Source organism: Schistocerca piceifrons, chromosome 2 (genome assembly GCF_021461385.2).
Source record: "Schistocerca piceifrons isolate TAMUIC-IGC-003096 chromosome 2, iqSchPice1.1, whole genome shotgun sequence".
NCBI classification, from domain to species: domain Eukaryota; kingdom Metazoa; phylum Arthropoda; class Insecta; order Orthoptera; family Acrididae; genus Schistocerca; species Schistocerca piceifrons.
In genome coordinates this window covers 956,928,871-956,953,985 of record NC_060139.1, presented here as the reverse complement: position 1 = coordinate 956,953,985, position 25,115 = coordinate 956,928,871, and the positions used below count along the sequence as shown (strand labels likewise).

Here is a 25,115-nt window from a genome sequence, read left to right as displayed (position 1 = left end):
GCAATATTCTTCGCGCGCCTTTCTCTGCTGGTAGAGAAGAGTTTGAGTATTCTAGAGAAGGGTCGGAGCCTAGCCATGAAACAGATCGGACGTGTGTAGTAGTAGTTCCGATGGAAATGATAAGTTGCCAGATCTAGCAGTGTAGTAAAGTGACGGCATAATAATTCCAATGGGTGTGTAGAAATTTCGGAATTTTTAAGTGAATTTTGTGACGAGAAACGACATGTATTCCGCGTGGCGTAATGAGCAGGTCGGTGGCTAAAAACTGTGACTGCATTTGGTACCGACAGACTTATTATTTGGCGAGCATTCTCAATCAAAAACAATCAGTATTTTTGTAGCTATTACGTTTTCGGGAAATACAACACCATAAACTTGTTAACGTGAGTGAAAGGGATTATGAGTGACTGTGTTAAGACTAGCATGGGCTTGGCAGTGGGACTTGTTTACCTAAGTTTCAGAATATATTAATTGAGGACAAAACTTCCAACCTTACGTTTGTGTGAAAACTTTCTCTCGAAACGTAGATTAGTGACTTAAATTGCAGCCTGCTTCACGTCGAAGTACAGTAGGTTTCACTCGGCTTTCCTACTGATGATCTGCTGAGACAATGTTCACAGGTAGGTGCAGGTTCGTCGGAAAGGGACGGAAAGAACCGCGCCGCCGCAATATCAGCGTCCAGCGACACAGTGTCCTACGTAGCCATACCTTTGAGTTGAGAAATGTCCAGTCCGACATGTCGCTGTCCTAAAATCTTTTATACGGGAAGAATACACTGAAAGAAACACAATATCAAAATTTTAGCTGCTGAGAATCACTGCACGTAACTCGAAAGGTGGCTGGAAGAATGTACACCCCTGCCATAGCTGCGGCAGACAGCGCACGCACAACACGGTGGACGCATGGCAACATTGCGCACTAACCGCAGAAATCAACGTGGAACGTACGAAGAACGTATCCGTTAGGACAGTGCGGTAAGTCGGTAAACGGATAACACAGCACAACCCAATCTTAATTTACAAAGATAGATTCAGTTGTAAAATGGAGTCTCTGACACAACTGTTCGCAGTTAATATTCGCTTGAAATTGCAAATTTAATGTCCATAATAATTAGCAGTTGCCTTTGAAGTATTTCCAAGTATTAACAATGGGGATAAAACTGAATGAACTCTCTTTGGTATTTTCTTTGTATATGCTAGTTAATAGCATTTGTGTTTGCGCAAGTTCCAGAGTTTCATAGTAATTAATTAATTAATTAATGTTTTCAACATTGCAGAGATGAAATTTGAAAAGAGTGTGTAACACCATAGCTCTAATACTCTACTGATTTATTTTGCTTTTGTTTTATTTAATATTACGTCGTTGAGCTTCTGTAAATGTGTTTGTTTGAATCGATAACACAAAATTGTATATTCCTTTCTTTGTAAAAACTTTGACGTCATGGCTTGGTTCTATGCAAAGTAGTGTATCTGTCATTTAAATTCTTTGTCCCATTTGGAGGGAACAAAACTTACTCTATATAATTATAATTTCTGTGTGAATAATTTTTTGTAGAAATGTCAATATGTGCAAATGTTCTGTTTTATTGAATGAATTTGGTTGCTGTTATGTAAACTGCTGATCCTCACTTAGGGTTCTTAGTTCTTTAATGTATAAAAGGTGTTGTTGTTCCCCTCAGGAACGGAACTGAGTAGCGCGCGCAAATTGTGGTTGGCCTAGGTGAAAAAGGTGGAACAAGAGTCAGTCGGGGACGAGCTACGAGTCGGGGACGAGCTACCAAACTGTGCACTGCCATGTAAAAGATGCATATTGTGCTGGTTTCGAGAGGCTTTTTTCTGCTACTTTCCAATGCCTCAGATGGATGGATAAATAGCTGGAACTATTTTGGAATTTGTATCTATCATCGCCATCAAGAACTGACAGAGTCCAGCAATTCTACCTGCAATTCCACCTACCAACATGCAGTTGCCACCACATTGCGCAATCATTGCATCGGAATGCTACAATGATGTACAGTGAAGGATCAGCTTAATGGAGGTGTTAGTGTGCTCAAATATAAGGTAATTTATAACTGAATTTATGTACCTACCTTGATTTTTTTCCTTGTCATAACACCTCTCAGGTTCCTCTCCGTTTGAACTAAAGTGATTACCGAGTATCCCTACTGAAAGAATATTAAAGCCCAGTGTTTTGCTAATTAATGGCTCTTGAACATAGTAAAAAGAAAGTTAAAGTGAATGTGGCAAGAGAGTGAGTTAAAATAAGTGATGCTTTCTGAAAATAATTTTCCTATTAAAACTGCTTATTAATGTGTTGTCGCCAAATTCAAAAAATTAAAAGTTCTTAAGACTGAGGCTTATAAAGTTTTGCTTAGCAAATGATCACCTTGCTATCTGTAGTAAATTCTAAAAGGTGAGTCAGTTTCTTGCAAGTTTGTCATCATTGTGTTTCGCTGTAGTAAAAGTGGAAAACTGCAATAGTAGGAAATTATATGTTCATGATTGCTAAGTGTTTGTCTTTCTTGTCTATTGGAAGTGCATATTAATAGTATAACTGGATCCTCAGTTTGTCTATTGTGTTAATGCTCTGTAACAAGTAACGAAAGACCATTAATTATGAAAATCATAATTTCTTTCTTCAAATGATAGTGAGAAGCAACCTTTCAGTGGATTCCAAGTAACTTTCATTTTAAATAGTAAAGTATTTAACTGGGAGAGACTTAACCTATATCCAATTAATGATTCGGCAGTGAATAGTAATAATAACGTTATAAAGACCATTCAGTTTGTGTAAGCTCTGAAAGTAATAGTGTGTTTCGGTATCTGTTATAATTTTGCAAATAGTTTGTGCTGCTCTAGCTGCTAGCTTCAATCTTAACGTAAACAAATGTATGTGTCAGAGTTCACTGCACTCCCGTGTGACAAAGTATAGGTTGTGTTTATCCATTAAAATTACTAACAACTATTTTCTTGAACGAGAATGTTAATCATTCTCTTGCTAGTTAGGCTGGCGACCGTTTTCTTTATCCATTAAACAGTGCAGATAACAAAATTTCGTTTGTTACTGTTCAAACATTTACGTAACTCTGACTTTCATTTCCGATAAGCCACCTCCGTTAGGTACAACACGGTCAACATAACAAAATTCCTCTCAGAGGGTAACACTGCTCTGTTGCTTTATACCATAATTGCTTTAGCAAAATAGTTTTATTTCAAAACCTGTTTCCAGCTTTAAGGTTATGGTACAGCAGTAGCAGACAGGAGTGCTATAAGTGGTTTGCGGTGGACAGCATCTACTTCTCCTAAAGACCTATATATGTGTTGTTTATCAGTTAGCTTCTCGGGCATTCATTCGAATAACGACGAGATTTTGTTAGACTTTTGGGAACATTAAAAGAAACGGGAAGTAACTGAGTATCCATGACTTGTGGTCCGAACAATAATTGTTGTGTTAATTAAAGTTCAGAAAAAAACACAGTGCCTTTCTAGCCCTAAAACGAGATATACAGCAATAGCTTTCAGTGTCAAAGAAAAGGTTCCAAATTTTTTGGTAAAACGAAGGAGAGAGAAAACACTTAAAGTTTAGCAGTGTGCAAAGACGGTTCCGTTTCATAAAATCTGAACGTGAATTGTATAAATGCAACAAACATTTACACAATGTACGAAATACACGCCAAAATGAAACTCGCAGAACCCTGAAAGAAACACCATTCTAAAGATTCAGAACTGCTCGCGTGAGACAATGCACCGTTTTGAGGGAGATCTAGGTGTCTGGGCCCTCTAAACATCAAGTGAGATAAACATAACTGATTTCCGTGTTTCTTCGACCCAGCCGAAGAAATTCAGGAAATTCTACGGAAAAGGAAGTCGAAAAATTACAAAGTTTACTTCAGGTAAACGTGTACACGATATGTGATTGGCGGGTAATACTACAGAGAAATTCGTTGCTGACGTAAAGACGAATCTTCTTGTTATCTCCTACAGTGCAGTGTGTAAAGCCGGTCAGTCAGGTTTCGTGCAAGAACTGGGTGCAAACCCGCTTTACCATTTCGAGTGAAAGAAAGTCGCTTGTGCAGTCGATGAATGCAATGATACATTCGTATACAACAATGTCAGAGATAAGTACCAGAGAATTACTGTTTCCGCAACTTTATACCTGTCTTCAGGAACCTCTGCGCAAATTAGGACAAAAAATTAAAAACAAGGAATGTTTTGTTTCAAAAATCTTGTAACTGACTTTGCAAAAGCTGGAAATCTGCTGCTTCTTCTGGTGTACCATACTTGATTTTGGATAACCTCATACGTGATGCTTTTGGAACATTAAACTGTTAATTGGCCTTCTTGCAAACCATCTTCTTTTTCTGAATTATGAACAGCTTTAGTCATTTTACAAGGACTCCACTTTCTTTGATCAACCTTCCTCATTATCCTCCACGAACCTGCACAGGATTCGAAGGGAATAAGATTGTGTACTACTACAGGCAGACTTTAAACGTGAAACAGTAACGGGACCGGTTGAAGCAACTGAAGCGGGGTTCAGTTCACGCAACTGCAACCTACGTATTGTTAACCAATGAATATTTTATGTTAAACCTTACTACTAAAGAAGGCTTACATGCCAATATCTGGGGGAGAAAACGAAAAATGCAGCGCAATTTACAAACATTTTCCATCGTCGAAACATGTAATGGCGAACTGATAAGTAACAAGTGAAGAGGGAGATATATGCACTCAGCTACATACATGTAGAAGCCTTATCTACTGTTTACACTTAGTCCCCCTAGAGTTCAGGAGAATGCAGAGCCTAGAAGCAGAGGATCCCTTTCAGGGAGGGGTGGGTTCCAGTTTAGAGTACTTTCGTCTTTATATCTTTTTCCCCTGAAGTATACAATGAAGTGACAAAAGTCATGGGATAGCAATATGACATATACAATGATGCTAGTATCTCGTACGCAAGGCATAAAAGAGCAGTGCATTAGCGAAGCTGTCATTTGTACTTCAGGTGATCCATGTGAAAAGGTTTCGGTCGTGATCACCGTCGCACAACAGGGATTAACAGAGTCTGAACGTGGAATGGTAGTTGGAGCTACAAGCATGGGACATTCCATTTCGGAAATTGTTAAGGATTTCAGTATTCCGAGATCCACATTATCAATAGTGTGCTGAGAATACCAAATTTCAGGCATTGCCTCTCACCATGGACAACGCAGTAGCCGACTACCTTCATTTAACGACCGAGTGCAGCGGCGCTTGAGGAGAATCGTCCGTGCAACACTTGGTGAAACAACCGCAGAAATAAATGTGTGACGTACGACGAGCGTATCCGTTATGACCCTAGCCGCGCGGAGTGGCTGCGAGGTTTGAGGTGCCAAGTCACGGATTGCGCGGCCCCTCCCTCCGGAGGTTCGAGTCCTCCTTCGGGCATAGGCGTGTCTCTCGTTCTTAGCGTAAGTTAGTTTAAGTAGTGTGTAAGTCTAGGAACCGTTGACCTCAGTAGTTTGGTCCCTTAGGAATTCACACATTTTTGAACATTTTCGTTATGACCGTGCGGCGTGATTTGGCAGCAGACGAGTAACACGAGTGCCTTTGCTAACAGAACGACATCGCGTGCATCGTCTCTCCTGGGCTCAGGACCATGTCGTTTGGACCCTAGACACTGGGAAACCGTGGTCTGGTCAGATGAGCCCCAATTTCAATTGATAAGAGCTGATGGTAGAGCTCGAGTGTGGCGCACACCCCCGAAGCCATGAACCCAAGTTGCCAACAAGGCACTGTGCGAGCTGGTGATGTCTCCATAATGGGATGGTCTGTGCATACATGGAATGGACTGGGTCCTCTGGTCCAACTGAACCGATCATGACTGGAATTGGTTATGCTCAGCTATTTGGAGACAATTTGCAGCCATACATGGACATCTCTTTCCCAAACACAGATGGAATGTATACGGAAGACAATGTGCCATGTCACCGGGACACAATTGCTCGCAATTGGGTTGAGCATTCTGGCCACTTCGAGCGAATGGTTTGGCCACCCAGATCGCCCGACATGAATCCCATCAAACATTTATGGCACATAGTCGAGAGGTCAGTTCATGTACAAAATCATACACCGGCAAAACTTTCACAACTATGGACGGCTGTAGGGACAGCATGGCCCAGTATTTCTGCAAGGTAGTTCCAACGAATTGTTGAGTCTATGTCAAGTCGAGCTGGTGCAATACATATGGGAAAAGGAGGTCCGAGACTATATTAGGGAGGTATACCATGACTATTGCCACCTCTGTAAATTAAAGTTACGCGTTCTGGACCCAGACGGGCCAGTCGTCCGACCGACCGCCGTGTCATCCTCTGCCAATGACGTCATCGGATGCGGTATGGAGCGGCAAGAGGTCAGCAAAACGCTCTCTATGTCGTTGTCGTGTTTCTTGTCGTTTTAACTGCTACTGATCCATCGAGTAGCTCTTCAGTTGGCATCACAATGCTGATTGCACTCCTTGCTAGTCATCCCACCAAGGAAAAATCCCTGTCAATACCGAGAATGGAACCCGGGTCCCCTTTAATGGCAGACAGCCGCGCTGAGCTATCATGCTAGCTTAACAATCACCCGTGGAGGGGACCCTGAAATATATGTGAAGAAGCACATTTTCAACAGTAATTTTATGAATGTTTCGTCAACTATGAACATTGTATTCAAACGGTTAACAGGACGGAGAAAAGAAATGATATCCCTGGTTTTGAATCAGATCCCTAAGATATATTTCGAGAATAGTAAATGATGGTGTTATCTAAAGCTGAAATGGGATGTAAATTGAATGTGGATGAAAGATAATTTGCTCCGATTAACTGAATGGAAGCACATACAACAGTACGGTGGAAAATATTTAAAACCAACGATTCACAGTTTTTAGCTGAGCCCATGTGAGCTCCAGAATAAATACAGTATTATCATTGATTGTTTAAGCAACGAACGCGATCACAAAATATTAAGACGACTTCTGTAGGAGATTATAACAAGAAGTATTTCTCCTTTCTTGACCTCTCCGATCTCAAAACAGACGAACATGCAAACTACGAGTACTAACCATAATCCAAACAAAAGGAGTTTGAGCATCTAAATAAGTGGCAGAACATGGCCAATGTACACTGGTTAAGCGAATAAGTTCGTAAAAATTTTCCATATGTTTAATGAACAAAACAGATTCATATAACAGAAACTTTGGTTGTGAATGGTATACAGGGTAGTCCATTGATAGTGACCGGGACAAATATCTCACAAAATAACAACCAAACGAAAAAACTACACACAACGAAACTCGTCTAACTTGAAGGGGGAAACCAGATGGGGCTATGGTTGGCCCGCTAGATGGCACTGTCATAGGTCAAACGGATATCATTTGCGTTTTTTTAAAATAGGAACCCACATTTTTTATTACATATTGGTGTAGTACGTAAAGAAATATGAATGTTTTAGTTAGACCACATTTTTCGCTTTGTGATAGATGGCGCTGTAATAGTCACAAACGTATAAGTACGTGGTATCACGTTAACATTCCGCCAGTGCGGATGGTATTTACTTCGTGATACATTACCCGTGTTAAAATGAACCGTTTACCAATTGCGGAAAAGGTCGATATCGTGTTGATGTATGGCTATCGTGATCAAAATGCCCAATGGGCGTGTGCTATGTATGCTGCTCGGTATCCTGGACGACATCATCCAAGTGTCCGGACCGTTCGCCGGATAGTTACGTTATTTAAGGAAACAGGAAGTGTTCAGCCACATGTAAAACGTCAACCACGACCTGCAATAAATGATGATGCCCGAGTGGGTGTTATAGCTGCTGTGGCGGCTAATCCGCGCATCAGTAGCAGACAAATTGCGTGAGAATCGGGAATCTCAAAGACGTCGGTGTTGAGAATGCTACATCAACATCGATTGCACCCGTACCATATTTCTATGCACCAGGAATTGCATGACGACAACTTTGAACGTCGTGTACAGTTCTGCCACTGAGCACAAGAGAAATTACGGGACGATGACAGATTTTTCGCACGCGTTCTATTTAGCGACGAAGCGTCATTCACCAACAGCGGTAACGTAAACCGGCATAGTATGCACTATAGGGCAACGGAAAATCCACGATGGCTGCGACATGTCGAACATGCATTGTCATCCGGAAAGGAAGTTCCTTGAAAGTTGTTCGATAGAGAGCCGGAGATATGAAAATATGAGGGCGTAGGATAAGGTGATTAAGGTGGACGTGGAATGACTTCCCAAGTCAACTCCTGAATAGTGTTTGTTGTCAGTCTAACAGAATGCGGACGGGCGTTATCGTGCAGTGGCATCACTTCACGCATTCTTCCTAGTCGTTGCTCCTTGACTTCGTCTGCAAGACGCCTCAGTTGTTGACAGTAAATGTCAGCAGTGGTGGCTACACGTCGGGGAAGCAATTGGTAGTACACCACACCATCGCTGTTCCACCAGATGCATAACATTTTCTTCTGTGGATGCGCGCAGATCTTTCTACGGGGAGTTGCTGCTTTGTTTGGGCCAAGCAATCCTTTCTTTTCTTTACGTTGGTATAAAATCACCATTTCATCACTTCTCGTCACCAATAACGACACAGGATATGAATGGTCGGCGTTTTTCGCGAGGCAATTGACAAAGAGCAAGCAGAGACGCACATATGGCCACCAGCTGATTTTTGTGATTTTGGTTCAGAGCGTTGGGTACCCATACGCCCATATTTTTGAACCTTCCGCACTGCCTGCAAATGTCGCAAGATGGTGGAACAATCACAGTTCATCACATCTGCCAGTTCTAGAGTACTTTGACGTCGATCATTGTGGATTAATGCGGTTAAAAGATCTTGGTCAAACTCCAGAGATCTTCCTGAAAGTGGAGAGTCACTAACGTCAAAACGATCCTTCTTAAAACGGGAAAACCATTTTCTTGCCGTACTCTGCCCATTGGCATTATCCTTCACACACGGCGCAAATGTTTCTGGCTGCCTCCGCTGCCATCACCCCTCTACGGAACTCAAACAGAAGAATGTGTCGGAAATGTTACGGTTTCTCTACTAGGTACTCCATTTTCTAGCGTTGTAAGACGTCGTGGTCTCCTGACCTCCACTGCTTACATATTCCGCCCTCACAATCGTATTCCGCACATCAAGACGCTTCATTCGAACCCAAACTCGATAAGATGAAGTCAATGTTGTATGAATTCACGTAAACGATACGCATATAACAAGTGCGCACCGGGGTTGAGATACTCGAGGCTGGCATATACACACACATTCAAGACACGACGGTCACAAGAGCTTTTAGTTCAGGAGAGGTGGACCACAAGCCGAGAGGCCGGTCCCTTCAGAGGACGATTCGGCCTATCTACGCCGGACGTGGAGTGGACAGCGTTTGCCCGAGTGAAAAGGGAAAATGATCCCGTGTTCGGCTTAAAAGCAAATTCCGCTACATTGTGCGCGAGTGCCCAGCCTACGCATTGTTTGCAAACATAGCACGCAGTTTCAGAGGTTTTCACAGGGCGACAGCAAACGCCAAACGCCGATGCTACAGATTTCCGGATTGGTCGCCTTAATCGAAACCTCATTCTCCCGTTTTAGAAGAGCAATGCTGATTGGCAGATGATATTCCTGACGCCTTGAGCTGAAGGAGTAATGGAAGAGACCGAAAGATATACCCCTTCACGTCTGGTGCGGAGAGGGGCCGTTCCTTTGTCGCTCTTGGAGCGAGAACATGTAACGAGAGCGTGTGCGCTCGTACGTGTACTCCAAGAGCGAGGAATAAGTCTCTCCTCAGTACTTCACTGGGAGAGCACCTCTGTCGAGAGCGAATCAGAGTGCGACTCTATATTGAGTCCTTGTGATTAAGCGTTGTTTATTGTGTTGGCTGCCACACTTATTGTGCGGTGTGAACGGACAGAGTTATAGTTAAACGCATGCGAGCGAATTTTTGAGTGGAATCGCGGTGGACTGGTTATCTGACCGGTGTACCATGCCAATAGTTAGACTAGGTAGGTCAATCCAAATAGAACGAGAGTTATCTTATTTGTCAGCAGTGGGCGGCGCTGACAGCAGTCATTGCAGCTTATGGTATTGTGCGCTACAGCTCTTGCGAGCCCCATATTTCCTCCACAACAATACACTTCACTGCATTTCACATGTGGCAGTCTCGACCGTACCGAGCAACATTCTAAAGGATAATTATTCAAGTTGAGTAGGCGCGCCTCTCAGCCATTCTGCTAAGTCAACAACCATCTTAAAATTTGTATAGAAATTTCATTAGCGAATCCTATCCTTGAGAGGTAACGTCACATTCCGAAAAGAACCAGGATATAACTTGTTCAATTCGTAAGTAAAAGTGCCATTGTGATTTCTCAGAATTTTTGCAAAATAAATAACAACTTTCGATAGTTTCATGTTTTTCTTACACTAAGTAGCAGTACTCCAGTACCCAAGTATCCCACTAGTTCCATAAGAAATTTTGTGAATGTTTGTGTCATTTCCTTACAGCGGATGACTCCAGAAGATATTTATTGCTGAAAGTTCTTCAGGCATTTCTCTTTAGAACGTTAGGAGCGTCTTTCTGACTTCTGTAGTAGTGTGGGGGTGGAAATTGCATCTTGCAGGAGGCACAGGGTAAAGGGTACATCTCAGATTAATCCGTTGCGCAGAATGACAGAATAGCACCCACACGCTCACAGCGTCCGCTGCTCCACTCACTGTCTCCAAATAACAAAATTACAATACGTAAACTCAGATAGCAACAGTAAACTACAAATAAACAATGACAATCGATAAATAAACTCATAACATACGGAATACCAACAAGCAAAACATAAACGGTACGAACTTACTCGTATGCACCAATCTAATACCTCAGATACGACGCCACTTTCGCTACGTGAAGCGTCATTGCAGGGCTTAGTGTCGGGCAGAGCGAGCAAGTTGCTCGCTGACTTTTCTACGTATGTTTCCTCCTCGGTGCAGCCAGGGACGTTTGTCAGTTGGGACCTTCAGCCTGGCGTGGGAAGCGCGGCGTGTTGCAGCAAGTTGGAGGAGCTCACGCAGCTCGTCCGAGGAAGCCGACAGGAGTTGTCCGTCCGCTCTAGTTACGCAGTTCCGCCGTGGCCGGCGCCCCTCAAAGCAACTAAAAGTAAACGGACTGCCTGAACTAAAACCAACTGTTATTTCAGCAAAGGGAGCCTGTTTGCTGGTGGCGTTATTTGCACATTTTTCATGATGAATAAATCCGCTCCCGTTTTATTTCACAAATCTTTTATTTTGATAAAATTGTACACACGGTCCGGTTTCAGGCACTACAAAAAACAAGGGAAACTGAGAAGCATACTACAGTGCTCAAAAGAATTAGGGGAACACAACGTCCGGTCTGTTACATTCATTTTGATACAGGCAGTGTCTGTGATGTTATTGCAGCCGGCCAGTGTGGCCGAGCTGTTCTAGGCGCTTCAGTGTGGAACAGTGCGACCGCTACGGTCGCAGGTTCGAATCCTGCCTCGGGCGTGGATGTGTGTGATGTCCTTAGATTAGTTAGGTTTAAGTAGTTCTAAATTCTAGGGGACTGATGACCTCAGAAGTTAAGTCCCATAGTTCTCACAGCCATTTGAACCATTTGATGTTACTGTATGGCTTGAGTTCTTCGCCTTCAGTGTAGACAACAATTAAAATTGTCATCTACTGGCTGAGTTATGCATTACAGTTCAAGTGAACCCTCAGAAGGACGTGAGTATCGGTATTCCAGTGTTTCCTTGTGAGGTACACAGATGGCAGTTGTCATATGTGGACGTTGTATTTAACCAAGAACATGCAATGCGGCATTTTAAAGGAGTGCAGGTTGCAAGAACGGTCTGTTTGATCCAAAAACGGTGGAATTTCGGTTGAGTTGCTGCAATTGGCAGTGCCTCTCCTCGTGGCATCCATAACTTGTGGACACGCTACGTGGAGAGAGGTCAGTATACGAGACAAGTTGTAGATGTTTCTAGAATGAGATTTTCACTCTGCAGCGGAGTGTGCGCTGATATGAAACTTCCTGGCAGATTAAAACTGTGTGCCGGACCAAGACTCGAACTCGGGACCTTTGCCTTTCGCGGGCAAGTGCTCTACCATCTGAGCTACCGAAGCACGACTCACGCCCGGTCCTCACAGTTTTACTTCTGCCAGTATCTCGTCTCCTACTTTCCAAACTTTCAGGTTCACAGAAAAGCTTCTGTAAAGTTTGGAAACTAGGAGACGACGTACTGGCAGCTGTAAAGGTGTGTGGACAGGGTGTGTCTGTGTCTGTGTGTGTGTGTGTGTGTGTGTGTGTGTGTGTGTGTGTGTGTGTGTGTGTGTGTGTGAGAGAGAGAGAGAGAGAGAGAGAGAGAATGAGAGAGAGAGAATGGTTCAGATGGCTCTGAGCACTATGGGACTTAACTTCTGTGGTCATCAGTTCCCTAGAACTTAGAACTACTTAAACCTACTAACCTAAGGACATCACACAACACCCAGTCATCACGAGGCAAGGACAGGGTGTGAGTCGTGCTTGGGTAGCTCAGTTCGTAGAGCACTTGCCCACGAAAGGCAAAAGTCCTGAGTTCGAGTTTCTGTCCGGCACACAGTTTTAATCTGCCAGGAAGTTTCATATCAGCGCAAACTCCGCTGCAGAGTGAAATTCTCATTCTGGAAACATCCCCCAGGCTGTGGCTAAGCCATGTCTCCGCAATATCCTTTCTTTCAGGAGTGCTAGTTCTGCAGGGTTCGCAGGAGAGCTTCTGTAAAGTTTGTAAGGTAGGAGACGAGGTACTGGCAGAAGTAAAGCTGTGAGGAGGGGGCGTGAGTCGTGCTTGGATAGCTCAGATGGTAGATCACTTGCCCGCGAAAGGCAAAGATCCCACGTTCGAGTCTCGGTCCGGCACAGTTTTAATCTGCCAGGACGTTTCAAGTTGTAGATGGCCGCCGAAACATTACAACCGCACGTATCTGGCAATCTGTGCGTTGCGGCGTCGTACGGATACCGCCAGAACTCTGCAAGACGATCCCAGAGGGTAACTGGAGACGCTGTGTCCGATTATAATGTAATGAACAGGTTATGAGAAAGGACCTCACGACACAGACGTAATGTTCGAGTACCCCGCTTGACACGAAAATATCTTGCAGCTCGTCTTCAGTTCTGCCTTTCCCATGTCAACTGCCAGCTTCTTCACTGGCGAAACATACTATTCACAGACGAGTCTAGATAGAACTTTTTATTCACGGACGAGTATATATATCCTCTGAAGCAAGGAGATGGTTTCCCAGCTATTGCGATGCTGTGGAGAGGCTTCAATGGTGACAGCCAACCGATCTTATCGAGATCCATAGTCGCCTTATCGCCAAGCAGTACATCCAACAGATCCTGTTGAACCGTGTGGTGGCTGCTGCATACGGTAATACCCCTGAATTCTTTTTAAAGCCATGTCCTATGTGGCCTGCGTCAGCATGGATGTCTTGCGAGGCCTGGACATTGACATAATGGAATTGCCGACTTTGAGCATGGATTTAAATCCCATCGTGGATGTTCCGGTGTAAAGTCAAGCGCCGGCACGACGGGCAAGAACGTTAGAGCATAGAGGGCTGCGAGACGACGTCAGCCAATAGTACGCTGACCGACCCCTCTCTAGGACGACAACGAGACAGTAACGCCATCTACACGAAGAGGACATAAGCGCCACGCCGCACGGTCGCAGTCTACGAGTTCGACAGCAGCGACTTAGGAAATGTATTGTTTCACTTGTATTAGGACTTGTATACGCTGAAGAAACTTATTTGTCTGTCGCCCACGGCTTGCGACATTTCTGTATTCTAAAGTTAGGTAGTGTCATTTATCTTCCTGTAATAAACTTCGTTGATACGATTTGCTTGAATTGTTGTCTAGCGATCCGAGAAAACAGGTTTCCTAGGCACCCTATATAAGACGAGTGGGCAGGATGCAACAGTGGATATGCGAGACATGTTTGAAAGCAGTGTTTGTGGTCGACCTGTTCAACCCCAGACTCTCCAAGAACTCACATGGGCTCTCACCGAAGGATGAGAATAGATACCACAGCTTGAATTCTGAGGAGCATGTCCAGTAGGTGTCAGGCACTGATAAATGCTCGCGGAGTACATACACGTTACGAAAAGCACCCAAATTGACGGGATGAATGTTTCCACTTTGTTTTCGAAATTTGTAGGACATTTCATGTGTTTTTATGTAAACGATCGTGGATGTAACGATGTTTTGTTGTACAATTAATTCCTGAAAGATAAAGGTATAATCTGCTAACATACCTTGTCCTCAATTATTGCTCAGTGGAGTATGGCAGACGCTCAAAATCATGTTACCCTAATTCTTTGGGCAGGGAAAATAAAATCAATTAATATTAAATGGTCCATACAAATATGCCTCAAAAATATGAGGTATCCCATTAAACTGACGTATCTTCCGCTATTTCGACTCTCCTGTATTTTATATTACGGTCTTATTATTTTTGTTTCTTGACAGTTTCATTATACATTTGTTATTTTTATTTCTTTACAACTGTATTATACATAGTACGAGGGTTGGAACTTTAATATTGGCAACTATTTATTTACAGCTCGTACAAAATAGATACGCGTTTCAAAGTTTTACTGACCTTCAAAGTAGTCGCCAGCATTGTGTATAACCCGTTGCCAGCGATGTGGAAGTCGAAGGATACTCTTAGCAGTGCCAGTTGCGTTGACAGCTCGAGCGGCGCGGTCTATTGCCCGACGAATTTGTAGCAGTTCTGAAGCGTATTCCGTGAAGTGTTTCTTTCAGTTTAGAAATCGAGTCTTCACCCGATATGCTAATATCCTTTCTTTTCAAACATTAACGTACAGTTTTTTTTTGTTATAACGGACTGCGAGAAATAATATACTGTCATGTGCTGTGAAAATGTGCTATTTCGTTTTCTTTCTCGCAGTTGTTTTTAACTACAACAGCAGGCCATTTAAAACATGAGGTAAATTGTTTCTCCCATATATATTGTTCTGAACTAAAACTGTACACTCAACAATGTATTGTTTTGTTTTCTTCTTCGCAGTCGGCTGTAACAGAAATGCTTTAACTTAGGAAAGTTGTACCTTTGGCTTGTCACCTTACGATTAGAATACCACTACGCGATCTGAATAGTGTTTCGCAGAATCAAATTATACGTATTAATGTCGCTGAAGATACTATACTCACAAATGCAGCCGCTAGAGAAGTTTCTCTCATACACTGTATAGCAACGATCCCAACTGATTTGCCCACTCAGTTTACACTATTGTAGTGAAAACCAAATGTAAGAGAGAAAACGACACTGCACATTTTCACTAGAAAGCACAGCACCTTCCTCCTCGCAGTTGCTTTTAACAAAAAGCCTGTACATTGTTGTTTAAGGAACTACATTGTTTGCATCTGTCTGAAATATTCTAAGTATCACGTAAAAATCTAAAGTTAATTGATCAAGAATTTTTGAGAAATTTGCTAGCAACGTTTCCTCTTTATGTATTATGAAATATACCTGTATATACATTAGGAATATTTAAAACATGTGTAGGGTGTACATAAAGTCTGGGAACACTTTCAGTTATTTATTGCACGAGAACCAAACATTGTACAGATATCATACAGGGTGTTTCAAAAATGACCGGTATATTTGAAACAGCAATAAAAACTAAACGAGCAGCGATAGAAATACACTGTTTGTTGCAATATGCTTGGGACAACAGTACATTTTCAGGCGGACAAACTTTCGAAATTATAGTAGTTACAATTTTCAACAACAGATGGCGCTGCAAGTGATGTGAAAGATATAGAAGACAACGCAGTCTGTGGGTGCGCCATTCTGTACGTCGTCTTTCTGCTGTAAGCGTTTGCTGTTCACAACGTGCAAGTGTGCTGTAGACAACATGGTTTATTCCTTAGAACAGAGGATTTTTCTGGTGTTGGAATTCCACCGCCTAGAACACAGTGTTGTTGCAACAAGACGAAGTTTTCAACGGAGGTTTAGTGTAACCAAAGGACCGAAAAGCGATACAATAAAGGATCTGTTTGAAAAATTTCAACGGACTGGGAATGTGACGGATGAACGCGCTGGAAAGGTAGGGCGACGCGCGTACAGCAACCACAGAGGGCAACGCGCAGCTAGTGCAGCAGGTGATCCAACAGCGGCCTCGGGTTTCCGTTCGCCGTGTTGCAGCTGCGGTCCAAATGACGCCAACGTCCACGTATCGTCTCATGCGCCAGAGTTTACACCTCTATCCATACAAAATTCAAACGCGGCAACCCCTCAGCGCCGCTACCATTGCTGCACGAGAGACATTCGCTAACGATATAGTGCACAGGATTGATGACGGCGATATGCATGTGGGCAGCATTTGGATTACTGACGAAGCTTATTTTTTCCTGGACGGCTTCGTCAATAAACAGAACTGGCGCATATGGGGAACCAAAAAGCCCCATGTTGCAGTCCCATCGTCCCTGCATCCTCAAAAAGTACTGGTCTGGGCCGCCATTTCTTCCAAAGGAATCATTGGCCCATTTTTCAGATCCGAAACGATTACTGCATCACGCTATCTGGACATTCTTCGTGAATTTGTGGCGGTACAAACTGCCTTAGACGACACTGCGAACACCTCGTGGTTTATGCAAAATGGTGCCCGGCCACATCGCACGGCCGACGTCTTTAATTTCCTGAATGAATATTTCGATGATCGTGTGATTGCTTTGGGCTATCCGAAACATACAGGAGGCGGCGTGGATTGGCCTCCCTATTCGCCATACATGAACCCCTGTGACTTCTTTCTGTGGGGACACTTGAAAGACCAGGTGTACCGCCAGAATCCAGAAACAATTGAAAAGCTGAAGCAGTACATCTCATCTGCATGTGAAGCCATTCCGCCAGACACGTTGTCAAAGGTTTCGGGCAATTTCATTCAGAGACTACGCCATATTATTGCTACGCATGGTGGATATGTGGAAAATATCGTACTATAGAGTTTCCCAGACCGCAGCGCCATCTGTTGTTGAAAATTGTAACTACTGTAATTTCGAAAGTTTGTCTGCCTGAAAATGTACTGTTGTCCCAAGCATATTGCAACAAACGATGTATTTCTATCGCTGCTCGTTTAGTTTTTATTGCCGTTTCAAATATACCGGTCATTTTTGAAACACCCTGTACATATGTCATTTTGAAGACAAAACCCTGAAAGTTTTTTTTCGTGTACACCGCCACAGCGTAGTTCGATAATTTGCCGCCGATCGGTGTGGCCGAGCGGTTCTAGACGCTACAGTCTGGAACCGCGCGACCACTACTGTCGCAGGTTCGATCCTGCCTCGGGTATGGATGTGTGTGATGTTCTTAGGTTCTAAATTCTAGGGGACTGATGACCTCAGATGTTAAGTCCCATAGTGCTCAGAGCCATTTTTCTTTTTTGGTAATCTGCCGATAGTCAGCGCTAGTCGCAAACATGGCGAATTCAGGTGCGGAGCGAGCTGTTTCATGAACTGGCAAACGGCCTCCCCGATCACCGGATCTCACTCCGAGTGACTTTTTTCTGTGGTATACTTCAGGTCAGTGTGAAGTTTGAAGTACGATGAAGCAAATTAAATTGCCAGCAGTGTACGCTGATATTCAGGCAACAAACCCACCCGTCACGAAAGTGCCGTCATAGGCTTATGCTACGGTTCTCTTATTCTTACCTCTGCTATAGTAAAATAGATAGTTCCAGAAACAGTGTGATGCCTAGAAGTGTTGTATTCCCGCAACAAATCACTTTGCACTCACAGGCGAGATCCCACGAGTGTTCGACAAATGAAGCAGAGGCAACGCCAGTGTCATAGACGCAACGACGCAACTGCTGCCCCATTCTGATGTCCACTGCGCCGCACCGCGGTCAAAATGTGAAGCAGCCAGTCAGTTGCTTCCAGCCAATCAGCAGAGAGGGCGCGAATGCGGACAAAGTTGCGCGCACCTGCGCCTCTCTCTGGGGACTAACGCTGCTGATTAGCTGCCAGTGTCACTCTTGTTCCCGATTGGTCGCTCGCTCGATTACGATGAAAGCAGCCAACGACACGTGGCCTCGTTTCGACGTGTAGAGAATCAGGCACGACCTAGGTCGCTACAGAATGCTCTTTGTAAATGTCTGATCGGGCGTTTCCAGATTACTGGTGGACGTAACACACTATGTTAAAGCCTATAATCGAACGAAGGTCTCCCTAACAGTATGTCTACACGATGCCTCTTTCCTCTTGCGCTAGCATAGACATATGAGAACCAAACCGCATCCGCAAAAAATTGTGGACAGAATGTGCTGCACGCAAACGTGTGTACACACGTTGTCTCATCGTTCTAAAGTCTGCCAGGCTCGGCAGTTTGTGCTGTGCTCATTGTGGTGAAAGGCGACAGGATAAAAAAACACAATTGGGTGTAAGAGCATATAAATAACTCGGGCATTATATGCGAAAAATAAAAAAAAATTGGGGCAATATTTTCTTTGCAAATTTCAGGTCACAGCAAGATTTTGATTTTATTCTATGTTTGGGTAACGGAAAACTTGTATCTCCCTAGGCAAGATACTTTTAAGCGTAACTCAATTTCTGCACCAATAACGCTGGCAACAAATTTTCATTAATTGTCAACTGGTGACTTATGTAAGGTTCTTTGCTGTTATGTCAAGATCACTTGACATTCAATGTGTCATTCGTATTTTATTTTATAAAAATATTGTAAGTAGGCTGTTTAGGTTTTTATATTGGTAACGCCACGTAGTGCTCTGTATGAAAATCACTGACTGTGCTGTGTGCAGTCTCTGTCTGGTTGTCATTGTTGAAATATTCTCTATTGTAGTGTTGGGCAGTTGGATGTGAACAGCGCTTAGCGTTGCGCAGGTGGAGGTGAGCCGCCAGCAGTGGTGGATGTGGGGAGAGAGATGGCAGCATTTTTAGAGCGGCGATCTGAACGTGTGTCCTTCAGAAAGAGTAAATTTGTAATACTGGATATCATGAACTGATATATAGATATATTATGACTTTTGAATACTATTAAGGTAAATATATTGTTTGTTCTCTATCAAAATCTTTCATTTGCTAACTATGCCTATCAGTAGTAGTTAGAGACTTCAGCAGTTAGAATCTTTTATTTAGCTGGCGGTATTGGCACTCGCTGTATTGCAGTAGTTCGAGTAACAAAGATTTTTGTGAGGTAAGTGATTCATGAAGGGTAAGGGTTATTGTTAGTCAGGGCCACTCTTTTGTAGGGATTATTGAAAGTCAGACTGCGTTGCGCTAAAAATATTGTGTGTCAGTTTAGTGATGATCAGAATAAGTGTTTCCGAAACTTGTTTTTCTTGTATCCTTAATGTCCTTTGTTTCAAGTTAGGACACGCAGCAATCAAAAAGTTTCCGTTCGAAGACCGTGCTGTCCAGATTCGCTGTGTCAATCGTGTAAAATCACTATGGGCACTGAGGCAAAGGCACACTAATAAATCTGCTACATGTCGGTGCTTATATACCAGCATCGGAATCGCGCTACATTGCATATAATTTGTTGCAAGGTCCTCAGACAGAAGCTTTTGGATCGCCCCTTTTAGTCTGTTGAGGAGCTCCGCCAGTCACGTCTTTTACTTTTGTTCAAATATCAGGATCCTCGTCCGTTCCAATGCTTGGACGTTCATTGTTCATAAATTTGTAGGCCTTTTCTTTCCAGTTTTCCTACTACGAAAAATGTTCAAATGTGTGTGAAATCTTATGGGACTTAACTGCTAAGGTCATCAGTCCCTAAGCTTACACACTACTTAAACTAAATTACCCTAAGGACAAACACACACACCCATGCCCGAGGGAGGACTCGAACCTCCGTCGGGACCAGCCGCATAGTCCATGACTGCAGCGCCTTAGACTCCTACTCCGAAACTTATTTTATTCTTCACCGTAATATGACGGGAGATTTTTTATCTTACGTTTATTTCTCGCACGCTAATACTTGGTGCTCAGGTTATCATTATCTTTAGAGCGGGCTTCCATACGTTCTGTAATTCGCTATAAATTTCAGCGTGCATTCCTTGGAGTTAACAGACATCACTGCACGGAAATCGCCACAAACCATAACTTTACCACACTACGAAACACACGGCTCTGACTGCCTGTCCTGTGCTAAACAGCACAAGAGATGTCCAGGGAAGTCGGGAATCACTGCGCAATGGCGCGCACATTCCGATTCGAACAAATTACGCACGCACAAACGTGCATTCGTTGGGTGTAACGTCCTATCGACAGAGAGGTCATTACAGCTGGCGCATTCGTGCTAGCGCTGTTGGAAATGTCACCGCGTGTGCCAAGTTAAAGAGAAAAAAGCAACTGTGCGTACGCACCTTAAATGATTGAGTTAAGTGCATGTAAGTACGGTACTAGATACCTTAGTGTAATTATAGTTTCGCATCAGAACGTCCTCCTAAATTTATTTACATCATTAGTGTTATAGTTTAGTAGTAGCTTCTGTATCATCAAAGAAAACTGGCAGCAAATTTTGATTAATTCTGAAAGTAGTTTCTGTATTACATCTAACATGTAATACCAAATTTCAATGAGTTTTTATTTTCAGCAACAACATTTGCAATTTTTTTGTATTTTATCTGAATAAATTTATCTTGTAACTCGCATATTGTAAGGGGCGATCTAAAAGTTTACGTTTCAAGGCTTTCCTGCAGGTTTTGACGCAACGTAACGAGACTCCGATGTGCGTTATGAGCACCGACATCTAGGGGACGGAATGCTGTGGCATTCGTGTCTCTCCGAAGTGTTGTTGTTGTGTTGTGGTCTTCAGTCCTCAGACTGGTTTGGTGCAGCTCTCCATGCTACTCTATCCTGTGCAAGCTTCTTCATCTCTCAGTACCTACTGCAACCTACATCCTTCTGAATCTGCTTAGTGCATTCATCTCTTGGTCTCCCTCTACGATTTTTACTCTCCACGCTGCCCTCCAATGCTAAATTTGTGATCCCTTGATGCCTCAGAACATGTCCTACCAACCGGTCCCTTCTTCTAGTCAAGTTGTGCCACAAACTCCTCTTCTCCCCAATTCTGTTCAATACCACCTCATTAGTTATGTGATCTACCCATCCAATCTTCAGCATTCTTCTGCATCACCACATTTGAAAGCTTATATTCTCTTCTTGTCCAAACTATTTATCGTCCACGTTTCACTTCCATACATGGCTACACTCCATACAAATACTTTCAGAAACGACTTCCTGACACTTAAATCTATACTCGATGTTAATAAATTTCTCTTCTTCAGAAACGATTTCCTTGCCATTGCCAGTCTACATTTTATATCCTCTCTACTTCGACCATCATCAGTTATTTTGCTCCCCAAATAGCCAAACTCCTTTACTACTTTAAGTGTCTCATTTCCTAATCTAAATCCCTCAGCATCACCCGACTTAATTCGACTACATTCCATTATCCTCGGTTTGCTTTTTTTGATGTTCATCTTATATCCTCGTTTCAAGACACAGTCCATTCCGTTCAACTGCTCTTCCAAGTTCTTTTCTGTCTCTGACAGAATTACAATGTCATCGGCGAACCTCAAAGTTTTTATTTCTTCTCCATGGATTTTAGTACCTACTCCGAATTTTTCTTTTATTTCCTTTACTGCTTGCTCAATATACAGATTGAATAACATCGGGGAGAGGCTACAACCCTGTCTCACTCCCTTCCCAACCACTACTTCCCTTTCATGCCCCTCGACTCTTATAACTGCCATCTGGTTTCTGTACAAATTGTAAATAGCCTTTCGCTCCTTGTATTTTACCCCTGCCACCTTTAGAATTTGAAAGAGAGTATTCCAGTCAACATTGTCAAAAGCTTTCTCTAAGTCTACAAATGCTAGAAACGTAGGTTTGCTTTTCCTTAATCTTTCTTCTAAGATAAGTCGTAAGGTCAGTATTGCCTCACGTGTTCCAACATTTACGGAATCCAAACTGATCTTCCCCGAGGTGTGCTTCTACCAATTTTTCGATTCGTCTGTAAATAATTCGTGTTAGTATTTTGCAGCTGTGACTTATTAAACTGATAGTTCGGTAATTTTCACATCCGTGAACACCTGCTTTCTTTGGGATTGGAATTATTATATTCTTCTTGACTACGAAGTACATGCGGTTAATGTGGAAACGTGAATTATGGCGACATTATGACAAAATGCGTGCGAACACGACGGATGTGCTGTTTTTCTTCCGTTGTCTCCTGAAGGACAAAAATTGGTAGACATCCATCGGAGAATGAAGAACGTGTATGTGGCAGCGTGTCTGTTGACGAACACCGTTGCGGGACGGTGCTGCTGCTTCACGATAACGCACGTCCTTAGATCGCAAGTGTCGTAACGCACAAGTAACGCCAACTCAGATGGTAGGCACTCGAGCACGTGCGCTGTAGTACATATCTCTCCCCATGCGATTACCACGTCTGCAGTTCTTTAGAAAAGGCCTTGAATGGTCGACGATGTGCAGCACGACACTGTGTTTTACCTGATTGGAATATCGATTCTGGACTGTGTTCCGGATTGTGCGGCTTTCGAACGGAAACTCTTTTATCACCTCTTCTGTAACTATCATACTAGTTACATCGTTAGAAAGGATAGGTGAAGAGGGAGCATATTTTGCAAGTGTCTATCCAACTGTGGGTAGTTAGCTATTATTTATTTATAAATAATTACTATTAAAAACAGTCTTGATCACAATTTATTTTATAAGGTGACCGGTTTCGACCACTGCTGTGGTCATCTTCAGACCATTGAGTGGAAACCCCTTTCTGTTGGAGATTCTCCAACAGAAAGGGGTTTCCACTCAATGGTCTGAAGATGACCACAGCAGTGGTCGAAACCGGTCACCTTATAAAATAAATTGTGATCAAGACTGTTTTTAATAGTAATTATTTACAATTTTATTGATCACTGCTGTTCCCATAATGCATTCAAAAGTAATACTATTATTTATTTACACGTGAAGCTCCGTGGGCCCAAATTGAGGAGCAAATCTCCATGGTCATGGTACGTGTCAGTACATGAAATTACAACATAAAAGTAATAACAGATAAAAATAAAATGTTTATGAATCCGAAAAAAGTCAATCCATAATTTTAAGTAAAAGCAATCAACAATACAACAAGAATCAGCTTAATTTTTCAAGGAACTCCTCCACAGAATAGAAGGAGTGACCCATGAGGAAACTCTTCAATTTCGATTTGAAAGCGCGTGGATTATTACTAAGATTTTTGAATTGGAGTGGTAGCTTATTCAAAATGGATGCCGCAGTATACTGCACACCTTTCTGCGCAAGAATGGTTCAAATGGCTCTGAGCACTATGCGACTTAACTTCTAAGGTCATTAGTCGCCTAGAACTTAGAACTAATTAAACCTAACTAACCTAAGGACATCACACACATCCATGCTCGAGGCAGGATTCGAACCTGCGACCGGAGCGGTCGCTCGGCTCCAGACTGTAGCGCCTAGAACCGCACGGCTACTCCGGCCGCCTTTCTGCACAAGAGCTAAGGAAGTCCTATCCAAATGCAGGTTTGATTTCTGCCGACTATTAAGTGAGTCAAAACACCCAGACTCGTGAACAGGGGTTACCAAGAGGTTCGCGAACTTACACCACTTATTTCCCGGACAGCCCTGTTTCTGAGCCAAAAATATCATTTTAGAATGAGAAGAGTTACCCCAAAATATAATACCATATGACAATAGCAAATGAAAATAACCAAAGTAGACCAATTTTCGTGTCGAACGATCACTCACATCTGATACCGTTCGAATAGCAAAAATGGCAGTATTAAGTCTTTGAACAAGATTCTGAACGTGGGCTTTCCACGACAGCTATCTAAACACCTAGAAATTTGAACTGTTCAGTTTCACTAATCATATGCACATTCTGAGAAATTAAAACGTCAGGTTTTTTTTTGAATTGTGTGTTAGAAACTGTAAAAACTGAGTCTTTACTGTGATTTAGCGTTAGTTTATTTTCTACAAGCCATGAACTGAGATCATGTACTGCACTGTTTGAAACCGAGCCAATGTTGCACACAACATCCCTTACTACCAAGCTAGTCCCATCAGCAAACAGAAATATTTTAGAGTTACCCGTAACGCTAGAGAGCATATCATTTATATAAACAAGGAACAGTAGTGGCCCCACCACTGATCCCTGGGGCACCCCCCACTTGACAGTACCCCACTCAGACCCCACATCACAGCCATTCTCAACATCGTGAATAGGTAGTCAAAGAGTATAAATTTCTTGGTACATTTTAGAATTTTACATACTACAGCACTGAATAGTTAACGATTATTTTATACCCTCCTTAAAACATGGGCGCCCTGGCTGTTATCCTTTGCTAGAAAGAAACATGTTGCTCAGAAAGTAGCTTCGGCATTGTGTCGTCGTAACTTACCGTGCAGCATAGATGTCTCAGCGCTAAATCAGCTATGTTGTCGCCTTACCTAGAAAGAAGAGAGAGAAACAATTCATTTTAGTAAAGCAAGCAACGGAAGCATTTGAATGTAAGGTAACGAACAAGCTTTTGAACACTGTCAATGAAGAGGGATACACGATCTAATCAGATTAATGTGACCACCGCCTATGTTCGACGTCAACGTGCAATAGTAGCTGATATATACAGATTACAGCACTAGCAATGGAGGGTATGTAAAGTGTGTCGGAAGACGCGGAAAACAATGCAATCGTTGAAGTAATGCGAAAAAAAAACCACTCCGTCTTCAGGCCACGAGTGACCTACCGGGACCATCCGACCGACGTGTCATCCTCGTTGGAGGATGCGGATAGGAGGGACGTGGGTTCAGCACACCGCTCTCCCGGTCGTAAGATGGTATTCTTGACCAAACCCGCTACTATTCGGTCGAGTAGCTCCTCAATTGGCATCACGAGGCTGATTGCACCCCGAAAAATGGCAACAGCGCATGGCGGTCTGGATGGTCACCCATCCAAGTGCCGACCACGGCCGACAGCGCTTAACTTCTGTGATCTCACGAGAACCGGTGTACCCACTGCCGCAAGGCGA

At 43.0% G+C, this 25,115-nt stretch overlaps 1 protein-coding gene across 1 annotated transcript in view; it reads right to left on the bottom strand.

Moving 5' to 3' along the window:
• Positions 1-25,115, bottom strand: part of LOC124776021 (AF4/FMR2 family member lilli-like) — a 754,556-nt gene that overhangs the window by 177,787 nt on the left and 551,654 nt on the right. The gene's annotated exons all lie outside the window — the stretch shown is intronic.